The following is an 11,986-nucleotide window of genomic DNA, read 5'->3' as shown; positions in this document are numbered from 1 at the left end:
GGTTGAAAAAAATAAATGTCTAAAAAATTTATTAATTTTACATAATTTTATCTTTGGTGGGTAAAACTAATTTTAAAATTTTAAAAATATTTTTTTGACATTTATTTTTATCAAATTAATTTATATTTTATCAAATTGATAATTTTATCCTTAAAATTAAGTAATGATATATTCAATTGTTCTTATTTAAAATAAAATTAAAAATTAAAAATTAAATATGTCATAATTAAAAAATTCAGAATTAAAATGACATGAATCTTAAATTATAAAGACTTATAATATAATTTATTTGTATGACTATTAGCTATTGGCTGAGCTCGGACGGCCTTAGTCGGGTTTGTCACCAATTAACTATGAGTTCTTAGGTGGGCTCTGGCGGTCTTAGTCGGGTGGGCGTGAGTGGCTCCCCACCAACAACAACAACCATATTGATTTTATCAGTCAAATTCTCTCACCAACTACCAAACAAACTTATGTTTGGAAAATGAATTTTTATATAAATTTTTTTAGGTGTTAGAATATTATTGGTGTGGGAATATATTTTCTGAGTACTAACATGTGGCAAGGTGACGCCGACGTGTCAGCTGAGGTGCCACGTGTCCTGGTCGTGACGCCGAAGTGATCTCGGCAAGGCCGAGGTTATCTCCGAAGATATCGGAATCCGAGATAAGTGGATAAGGGACAAAAGTCCTAGAATGAAAAGGGAACTCAACCTGGATAAGGGATAAGAGTCCTAGAATAAGAGAAGACTTCAGTTTGTATTAAGATAAGACTCTTAGAGAGTTTATCCTAATCTTACTGGGAATCCAAGATTAGCAGTAATCCTGAGTCCATAAAAGTTAGGCTTCTATTGGGACTAGGTTTATGTTGGCTATAAAAGAGAAGCACCCCCATGGGTCTAAGGTATGCTGTTGATACTCAAGCTTGTGAGTTTAGTACTTGATTTATCTTTGAGAGATATACTGACTTGATTGTCGGAGTGCCCCCGGGTGGTCGAAACCACCGCGGGATTCTTATATTTCTGTTGCAGGTCAGTCAGGTGCCATCTATTCTGCCGGTGCTCTCCAGCTGGTTACTAAGCGGGCAGTGTGGTTGGAAAATCACCCACACAATTTGGCGCCGTCTGTGGAAAAGAAAGAAGAATAGATGGCCAATGACGAACAGGAGGCTCAAATTAGAGATAACGCTCCTGTTGGGAGTCGGAGACCTATCGATCTCGACGTTGAAGGGGACGATCGCAACACAGAAACTCGTGACCAGAGTCACAGAGTGAAAGACGCCGGCCAGGAAGGTGACGCACCAAAGACAACAGATCGAAGCGGATACTACAACGAAGATGACCTCCAGGTATGGAAGGATAGATACCTGCGGAGGAACGAAGACCTTTCCAGAAGGGATGCAAAGACAGGGGGCATGAGCGCTCACAAGGAGATAACATTCAAGTATAGAAAAACTCATCCTGAGTGAGCAGATCCCGGATTCCAGATCCTGGATCCCGGATCCAAGAAGACATGATCTCAGCCTAGACAAGTAGGCCCGAAAATGAGAGCTCAACCTAAGTAAGCAAATCCAAGATTCCAGAAGATAAGATTTTGGCATCTGAGTCCGAGAAGAGAATAGCACAATGAGCAGATCTCAGATCCCAGAAGATAAAAAGGAAACACACAAGATCAGACTAAAGTTGGCCAGAATTGAGAAGTATGCTAAGGCCGAGGAAGACATGCCGGGAACAAAGGCGTCGAAACAAGAAAAGAGAAACGGCTCACCGATGCGAGACCAAGAATCAAACTCAGGTTGGAGCCAAGTAAGATCAATAGAGAAACCAAGGCCGACAACCTCGGCTTGAATTCAACCTCGGCGACAAGGTCGAAGCTACATGTATGATGAGAACCCAAGTGGATTTTAAGTTCACACTGGGGGCGCAGAGAAGAAGAATGCGTTTACCACTTGTTGAAATTTGTAGCAATTTACAAGTTGGTTAAACCAATATGATGCTTAACCGAAGTTAAGCCGAGATGATGCTTAACCGAAGTTAAGCCCAGATGATGTTTAACCGAAGTTAAACCGAGACGATGCTTAACCGAAGTTAAACCGAGACGATGCTTAACCAAAGTTAAGCCGAGATGATGCTTAACCGAAGTTGAGCCCAGATGATGTTTAACCGAAGTTAAGCCCAGATGATGTTTAACCGAAGTTAAACCGAGACGATGCTTAACCGAAGTTAAGCCCAGATGATGTTTAACCGAAATTAAACCGAGACGATGCTTAACCAAAGTTAAGCCGAGATGATGCTTAACTGAAATTAAGCCGAGATGGTTCCTTATCTTCACTTGTTGAAATTTGTAGCAATTTACAAGTTGAAGCTAAGCTGAGATGATTCCTTATCTTCACTTGTTGAAATTTGTAGCAATTTACAAGTTGGAATTAAGCTGATTCCTTATCTTCACTTGTTGAAATTTGTAGCAATTTACAAGTTAGAGTTAAGTTGATTCCTTATCTCCACTTGTTGAAATTTGTAGCAATTTACAAGTTGGAGTTAAGCTGATTCCTTATCTTCACTTGTTGAAATTTGTAGCAATTTACAAGTTGGACTTAAGCCGAGATTACTGTTTCTCTTCACTTGTTGAAATTTGTAGTAATTTACAAGTTGAAGTGAAACCGAGGTTATAGTTTGCACACTTATAGCAATCTACAGGTTGGTCCAACCAAAGAAGATGCTTAACACTTGTTGAAATTTGTAGCAATTTACAAGATAACGTTAAGCCGACATATGATCATCTGTTGAAATTTCCAGCAATTTACAGGTTGAGGAAGGAGCTAAGTATATTTAAACACTTGTTGAAATTCGTAGCAATTTATAAATAGATTATTGTTTAATACTTGCAATGTTAATCCTTGTTGATCCCTGTTGCAGTATATGTTAATCCTTGTTGAAATTTGTAGCAATTTACAAGTAGGCTAGACCGAAATCACCGTTTAAACACTTGTTGAAACTTGAGAAAAAGTTTGAAAAGTTAACATTGAGTAGTATATGTTTCACACTTGTTAGAATTTATGAAAAGTTTGCAGGTCAGTATCTTGCCGAAGTAAAAGTTTTGTAGCTATTATACCCGAGGTATGTAACCCCGAGAATGTTGCACAAAGGAGGCAAAGTATGAAAAGCATGCAAAATATTCTAAGTATAGAATCATGCAAGAGCAGTTAGAAGAAGATCAAGACAGAATTCATGGTGATTGACACGCCCTCACCATACAATATCATCTTGGGAAGGACATGGTTGCATGCAATGGGAGCAGTTCCCTCAACGTTGCATCAACTACTGCGGTTCCCAACAGAACATGGGATTGAAGAAGTCAGAGGGGATCAACTGCAGGAGGAGAATTGCTCCATGGCAGTAATGAAATCCACCTGCAGCATTCGAGAACCAAAGAAGGCAGAGATTGAAAACGAGGACATAGAGGTACTAGATGATGTCGGCAATGAGCCAGTCAAGAGGTGTGAAGAGGCACTGGAAATCCTCGTCCAGGAGGGGGACAAAGAACGCTTCTTTTTTCTCGGCTTAGGCTTAGCCGAAGAAGAAAAAATAGAACTTGAAGCTTGTTTGAGAGCAAACATTGAGGTATTTGCTTGGACAGCTTATGAAATGCCTGGCATTGACCCCAAGGTCACATGCCGCAAATTGAACGTCGACAGGTCGGCCAAACCTGTAATCCAATGAGCAAGAGGGCCAACGTTGATGCACGTCGAAACAGTAGAAGAAGAAGTAGACAGACTTCTAGAGCCTAGGACCATCCGAGAAATCAATTACCCGACATGGCTATCAAATACAGTGGAAGAAGGAATGATAATCAAGGAGCAAGGAATGTTAACATCAGCCAACAACAGACTTTTTTCAGAGGCAACAAAAGTTACATATGCAAAGAAAACAAAAGTACAAAGATGAAGACCCTAAGAACTAGGGACTAAGGCAAGAACGTCGGACTAATCTACTTCAAACGGTTGACGGTGGTTCAGCATTGGTAGTCAGCTGGAAGAGCTTCTCTACCACTATCTCGGCAACAATTTCAAGAAGGGACGTGGTTCTAAGACTATACAAAAAACAGAAACAAAAGCAAGAATCTGGAAATGCAACAAGAAAAAAAAAATCAGAGTCAAGAAGATGACAAAGTTGAAGAATAAAGCCAAGTGCACAGGCACTAAGCATTCAAACAATTCAAGACTTGAAGACAGATGAAAATAGAAGGCAACAGATGGCAAATAAACAGATTTAAAGTAAATCAAAAGAGTTATGAAAGATTGACCTTAATAGCAAGTAAAGAGTTTATGGACCTACAAAGTGAAATGAACGCCGATATGAAAATCGTCGGAGTCAAATAGATGACTGGAAATCGGGAACTCACCAGAGAGTGTGAGTGGAACAGTTGCAAAAGCTCTTGGAGTTTACGAATTAATGGAACCAGAACCTTGGCTAGGAGGTGCGATTTCAAGCAGCTTGGAAGGCATGAATCTTGATACATGACAGAAGTGGACAGTAAGGTCCAGGGAACTTTGAGGTCGGCGAGTTTGATCTCGGACAGAGGGGCACAGATGAACGAACAGTGTAGGTTCCATCACCTCAGAATGCCGAGGTAATAGAATCTAAGGGGCAGTTGTGAGGACATATTTTCTGAGTACCAACACGTGGCAAGGTGACGCCGACGTGTCAGCCGAGGTGCCACGTGTCCTGGTCGTGACGCCGAGGTCATCTCGGCAAGGCCGAGGTTATCTCAAAGATATCGGAATCCGAGATAAGTGGATAAGGGACAAGAGTCCTAGAATGAAAAGGGAACTCAACCTGGATAAGGGACAAGAGTCCTAGAATAAGAGAAGACTTCAGTTTGTATTAAGATAAGACTCTTAGAGAGTTTATCCTAATCTTACTGGGAATCCAAGATTAGCAGTAATCTTGAGTCCATAGAAGTTAGGCTTCTATTGGGACTAGGTTTATGTTGGCTATAAAAGAGAGGCACCCCCATGGGTCGAATGTATGCTTTTGATACTCAAGCTTGTGAGTTTAGTACTTGATTTATCTTTGAGAGATATACTGACTTGATCGTCGGAGTGCCCCCGGGTGGTTGAAACCACCGCGAGATTCTTATATTTCTGTTGCAGGTCAGTCAGGTGCCATCTATTCTGCCGGTGCTCTCCAGCTGGTTACTAAGCGGGCAGTGTGGTCGGAAAATCACCCACACAATTGGAGAAAAAAAAAATTTGTGTTTAAAAAGATAATTAAATTTTTTGTAATTAGATGTGATGTTTATAAAAAAAAAATAATAATTATGAACTTGGATATAATATTTTATTTGCATTTATTTTTTTTGATTTTATAAAAATTTTATCTTATAGTAAAAAAAATCAAAAAAAAAAATCTCAAACTCAAGTTGCCGAACACCACGAGATGTTATCAACGGTAGTTTCATACCACCTCTTTAACATTTGTCAAACGTTATGAAGCGTTACCGCCGAAGTCACATCCTATTAATTGAACAATCTATAAAAAGAAAGGTTGACCGTTGACAACTTCCATGTCACCTCCAACGAAGGTTTCTATTCTACGGGGTAGGCGTAGTGTTAATGGTCGTAGTCAACTGCCACACCTCAATTCCGAGTCATAGTAGGATATTGGGACACTCTGAGAAGAGGTTAAAAAAGTGAGTTTTTTAGGTTGGGTGTGGTAGGATTTTTTAATTATGATTTAAGAGTATGAATTGTATTTTGAGTTTGTAAGATTTAGAATTATGATTTGAATGTAAAAAATTCGTTTGGTGAAAGAGTTTTAAAAATATTTTTAAAAATAATTTTGAATTGAGTGGAGATTTTTTGATATGACATTTAATATTTGATAAAAAGTTTATAACTCATAACTAAACATACAACTCAAAATTATTTTAAAATACATAAAAAAAATTTAAAAATTCAGAAAATATTTTTTTTGAATATATAAAAATTAACATATCAATTGAAAAAAAAAATAAAAATAAAAAATAATAATAATTTACTGTTTCGGTCAACCGGCCGAACGACTAGTTAAGTCAAATTTGGAAAAAAAAAATTGAAAATCGCGCTCTGTTTGACAGAGTTTTCTGTAGAGTTGTGAAAAATTAATTCCACAACTCTATCCAAACACCATATGCAAACTCAATCGTAGAAAACGATTTTTAGAATCGTTCCAAACAGTGCCTTAGTTTTTTAACTTTTTTTAGTTAAAAAAGTTAACTTTTTTAGTCAAAGGAGCCAAGTTTTTGTTCAATAAATTGTCAAAAAAATCAAAAAAATTATTTTTTTTATCAACTTTTCAAAATATCACATTATCACGTCGTATTTTAAAAATGTTACAATTAGTAAAAAAAAGTAAAATTCATAATTTTGTGGCGGTCATAAAGAAACGTCAAGAGACATATCAGGGTATTATCATGTGAATTTTCATAATTATTGTTATTAGTAAAAAGAGTAGAACTAAAAATTTTCAAAACGTGTACCAACCTGCCTGACCCAATATAAGTGATTGATAAATTAATTAGTTTTTTAATTAGTATATTTTTTTTTTTTTTTCTAACACATGACAAAGGCAATCCAAACAATTAGTAATATAACTTTGTTTGACATATTATTTTAACACATTATTTTATTTTAGTTACAAGGATGGATTGTTGAAAGAGTTTTCACCAAAGCTAGTTACCACCTTCCGAGTCCAGTTGCTGAGGTAAGGGAGAAATCTTATTTGGGTCACATCATCGGTCTATCACAGTATTTTAAACTTAATTCATATTTTATATTTTTTTGTAAAAATAAAAAAGTATATTAATCTAACACTTTCTAAACAACTTTAAGTACACAACCATGTAAGTTTAACATGAGTAATTACCACTATAAAAAATTAAGGTTTTAGAGTTCAAAATTTAAGGACAAAATTATTTTTAAGGATAAAATATTTTTGTTGCGAAAAGTGCTGTTATTATATTTTTAGCAACGAAAATTAGACATTAATGATGAATTATTATCTTTTGGGACGGAATTTTTTATCTAAAAAAAAAATCATTTTAAGACCAAATTATTTTGTCTCTAAAAGTCTATTTATTAGTGACATTTTCAAAAAATTTTCATTAAAAGCCTTGTTTTTGACTTTTTAGGACGACCTTTTAGCGACTATCCTCATAATAGAAATTGGTCTCTAAATGTCATTTGCAACAAAATTTTCAATTTTAAAGACCAAAATATTTGATTTCTAACACTTTTATATGTTGTAGTGTGCATTACAATTGGAAGAAATTTTATTTTCCATCTATGGAAGTGGATTGAAGTTCGAATTAAGGCCAAGTTTGGCAAGTTAAAAAAAAGTCAAAAAGTCAAAAAATTATTCAAAAAATTAAAAAGTTATCACTACTTACCAAAAGTAAAAAATTACAGCTGCACAACTCCCAATCCTAATTTTCCCCTACACACTAATTTATACAATTTCTTAATACATATTTTTCCATAAAAAGTCAAAAAGTTAACCCAAACAAATATATTTTTTTTCTCAACTTTTTGATCCAAAAAAGTCAAAAAGTGCACATATTTAGGACATTTCAAACAACTCCTTAGACTTGAATCTCTTTCAATAATTTTCTTTTTTATGTTTCTTGGAGCAACTCTCAGCCTAATTCAAAAATTAATTAAACTGAAGTTGAACTTGGGTGAGAAAACTTGGGATTAAATTAGACTTAGGCAAAATCTCATTATTATTTGGATTAAATATGGATTAATACGCCCAAGTTAGGATATAAATGTTGATCCCTTTGTTTTATAGCACTTCTAGTGATTTGACTTCCTCTTGTTAATTTTTTAATTTAATATAATATATTGGTTAATATGCTACAAAAGATGATCATGTGAACTCTGGCTTAACTCAAAATTGCTTTCTAGAATGTGTGACAAAACTTTGGCCACAAGTATTGTGAAGAAAATATAAAAGGAATAAATTATTTGCCAATTGTTAATTCAAGTCTCTGTTTTGGCTTTTTATACTTAGAGCTTGATTGATACTCAATTCAAAAAAGTAAGATCAGAATCTTAAATGATAAGTTGGGACATCAATTGCATCATTGATGAGGTGTATACATGAATAAATGCAAGATCACAATGGATGCAACCATATGTTATTGGCATTCTTTAATAATGTAACCTAATATTTTATAAATATATGAAATATATTTGGTTAGGATTAGTATAGAAACCATACATATATCACATACAATACATGACATGAGCTAGGAATAGCTGCCCAATAGTATTATATTTTATAGATATGTGATCTCTATGGATAATGTTAGCCGTTTAATTTTGATATAAAAAAATTGACCTATAGAATAATTTTAAAATCTATATATTATATAAGGAAAATGGAGTTTCTAATCACAAATTTTATGGGAGCTCCAATATCTCAAACTAAAATTTTTTATTTTTTGATTTTAAATAATTAAAAAAAATCCTCTATAACTCTCATTTAAGAAAAAAAAATAAAAATAAATAAATATCTCTTAATTTATGACTTTCAAATGAAAAGTATATCAAATATATAAAATAAAAAATAGAAAGTATACTAATCCATTTCAATATTCAAATTTGAAGGGCACTAAATATGAAAAGCAATCCATTAATTTAAATATAATAATTTATGCTACAAGTTATAAGCTTTAAATAATGATCTATTGGATAATTTATCTATAGATCTACATATCTATATACTATTATAATTCCAAAACGTTGCCATTTTATTAAGGTTGAAAGTTGTAATTCATTTTTCTAATTTTTTGTTTATTTTGTTTAATTTTTGTTAATACTTGTTACAATATAATTGGTCTATAAATTAATTTTATATTCTTAAAATAAAATTTTAGATTTAGATTCTTATTTAAATTATGTTACTATAATTGAAATGAAATTAATATTCATTCCTTAAATTTTGTATCATTGATTAAATTATAAAATAAAATTTTAAATTTAAATTCTTCTTCAAATTATATTACTACAATTAGAATGAGATCAATATTCACATGCGTCATAATGATGTGTCATAATATTATTGGTCTAAATATAATTTGTTTTAAATATATGTGTTCGAATTATTAATCACTGTTTTTTTTTCTTTTTTTTGTTTTAAATTTTATAAAAAATTTAAATTATTCTAAACTATAAGGACTTGAACAATAGTATTTTTTAGGGTGCTTTTTCAGTAAATCCATTATCTAAGAGTGTTATTCCATAAGACCCATAGTGTTTTATAATATTCCATTAGGTCCATTTCATACAAAAAGACCATAAAAACCCTCAAACAAACACGCGGCTCTCTCTCTTTGAATGTAATAACCGTCTCTCTTCCCCTCTCTATTCTTGCGCAGGAAATCACGCATAGTACCTCTACAGTCAAAAATCAAAATCCATATTCCACATCGCCTCAACGCCCAGAAGACTGTCTTCGTTCCATCATCGCATCGTCGCATCGTCTCATCATCTTCTCCGTCGCCCCAACGCCAAGAAGACTGTCTTCGTTCCATCGTCGCATCGTCTCATCATCTTCTCCGTCGTCCCAACGCCGAGAAAACTGTCTTCATTCCATCGTCGCATCGTCTCATCATCTTCTTTGTCGTCCCTACGCCCAGAAGACTGTCTTCGTTCCTTCGTCGCATCGTCCCGTGGTCTCATCATCTTCTTCGTCGAAATGGACAAAAAACGTAGGCATTTCACTCATTCGTGTATTTAAACCCTAAACCTCTTTATCAACAACCAACATTGTGAACTTTTACAAAGATCCCCTGTTTCTATACATACAATATATAGGAGTCCATATTGTTCATATCCTAACATTTAATTTGAACCCCTCAATCGTAATCCCTAGTTATATTGGTTTTTTCAGTCAAAAACATTACAGTTGCCATTACATTGTGTTCACAACTATGAACATTCCAAAATATTTCCGTTGTAGTTGTTGTTGTTGAAAGCTGTGAACATTCACATTGATTGAAAATGGTTGAATAATCAAATTTTTCCAGATGTTATTCGGTTGCTGTTTAATGCTGTGAACATTCACATGGTTGGAAAAATGTTTTGGCCAATTCTGTTTTTGTTGCTGTTGATAAAAGATGTGAACATTCACATTGAGTGAAAATGTTTGGGTAACCAGGTATTAATGGTGTTGTTGTTTTATGCTGTGAACATTTACATGGATTGAAAATGTTTGGCAAATTATGTTATTGTTCTTGTTGTAGAAAGATGTGAACATTCACATTGACTGAATTTTTTTTGAAAATCATATATTATTGGTGCTGTTGTTCTATACTGTGAACATTTACATGGATTGAAAATGTTGGGCCAATGAGTAAGGATATTTAGATTTTTTTCTCCCTATTGTGAATGTTTGCCTTGTTGGTATTGTTGATTGTTAATGGTGATCCAATAAGTTGATCCATCATTTTATATGTTTGTGTTAACATTCACATGTTCTTCAATGGTGTTCATGGTTGTATAAAAATACATTATTTTTCACATACTCACACAATATGTACATTGTGTTTGTGCTGACACAGTCAACATACACATCCATGTATAGATGTGAATGTTCACATCCACACACAAAATCTGGTCATTCACACCCATGCACACAACTGTGAACATGCACATCAGTGGCAATGCCGTGAATGTTCACATTTGTTCCACTATGCTAATCACATGAGCCTTGACTTAATTTTTTTAAAATGCTCCATTTTGCAGATATTACACAAAAGAAAACCTTAAAGAGAAAGAGAGATGAGTACAATGTCAAGGAAGAAAACCCACAAACAAATACTAGCACCAATGTCGACATGTGCCATGTGAACTATAGATCTAACATGACCGGACTGGTGAAATTAATGAAAAGCACCAAGTTCACACAAGTACAGCTTAGCTGCTTGCAACAAACACCATTTTGGAATTTGTTAGATGCATTGAGATACAATAAGATCGACCTTGACAAATACATGAAGTATGATGATGTTGTTGTGCATGTCCTACAAATGTACAAAGCTTCAAAAGATACCTTCTACATTGGGGAGAAGAAGATGAACATACACAACAGCGACATCAAGCTGATTTTTGGTGTGGACTGTGGCAGCAAGCCGATAGACATATCATATGGTGCGAAACCAAAGATTGGCATTATAAACAAAAGATGCAAAAATGTCAGCCGGTTGACTTCAAAATGGATATGCACCCTTTTGATCGAGGCATTGAAAGGCAAAAAGAAAGATGACAACGAAGAAGTCGCCCAACTAGTGTGCATGTATGCTTGCCAAAAGATTTTTTTCTCAACAAGAGGAGAGACAATAGGATGGGGCTACTACGCACATATGGTCCCATTGAAAAGCATGCAAGAATATGATTGGGCCAACCAAATTAGAACAACGTTGACATCGTCCATTTTCCAAAATGACAAGAAGCCAGCAAAAGTCACCGGCCGTGTCATGTTATTGATGGTAAGTACCCATGTTGTCAAATAATAACATTCACATGTCCTTCAGTGTTGTTCATCTAAGCCAACTGTGAACATTCACAACAGTGCCACTGATGTGAATGTCTATAGGCACTTATGTTTCACAGATGTGAATATTCACATTTGAACCACTGATGCGAATGTTCACATTCACTCATAATATACTACTGTGAATGTTCACAACAGTGCCACTGATGTGAATGTCCATAGGCACTTATGTTTCATAGATGTGAATATTCACATCTGAATCACTGATGTGAATGTTCACATTCACTCATAATATACTACTGCGATGTTCACAACAGTGCCACTGTTATTAATGTTCACATATGTTGACATTACTATGCAAATGGTAAATAACAATATGTGTTTGTTGTTTTATTGAAGTATTGGTTGTGTGAGCACACAACTATCCTACAACCTCACAAGCCCAATGTT

This window comes from Camellia sinensis, chromosome 5 (assembly GCF_055761805.1).
Source record: "Camellia sinensis isolate YWXY chromosome 5, ASM5576180v1, whole genome shotgun sequence".
In the NCBI taxonomy this organism is placed as follows: domain Eukaryota; kingdom Viridiplantae; phylum Streptophyta; class Magnoliopsida; order Ericales; family Theaceae; genus Camellia; species Camellia sinensis.
This window is presented reverse-complemented; position numbering follows the sequence as displayed.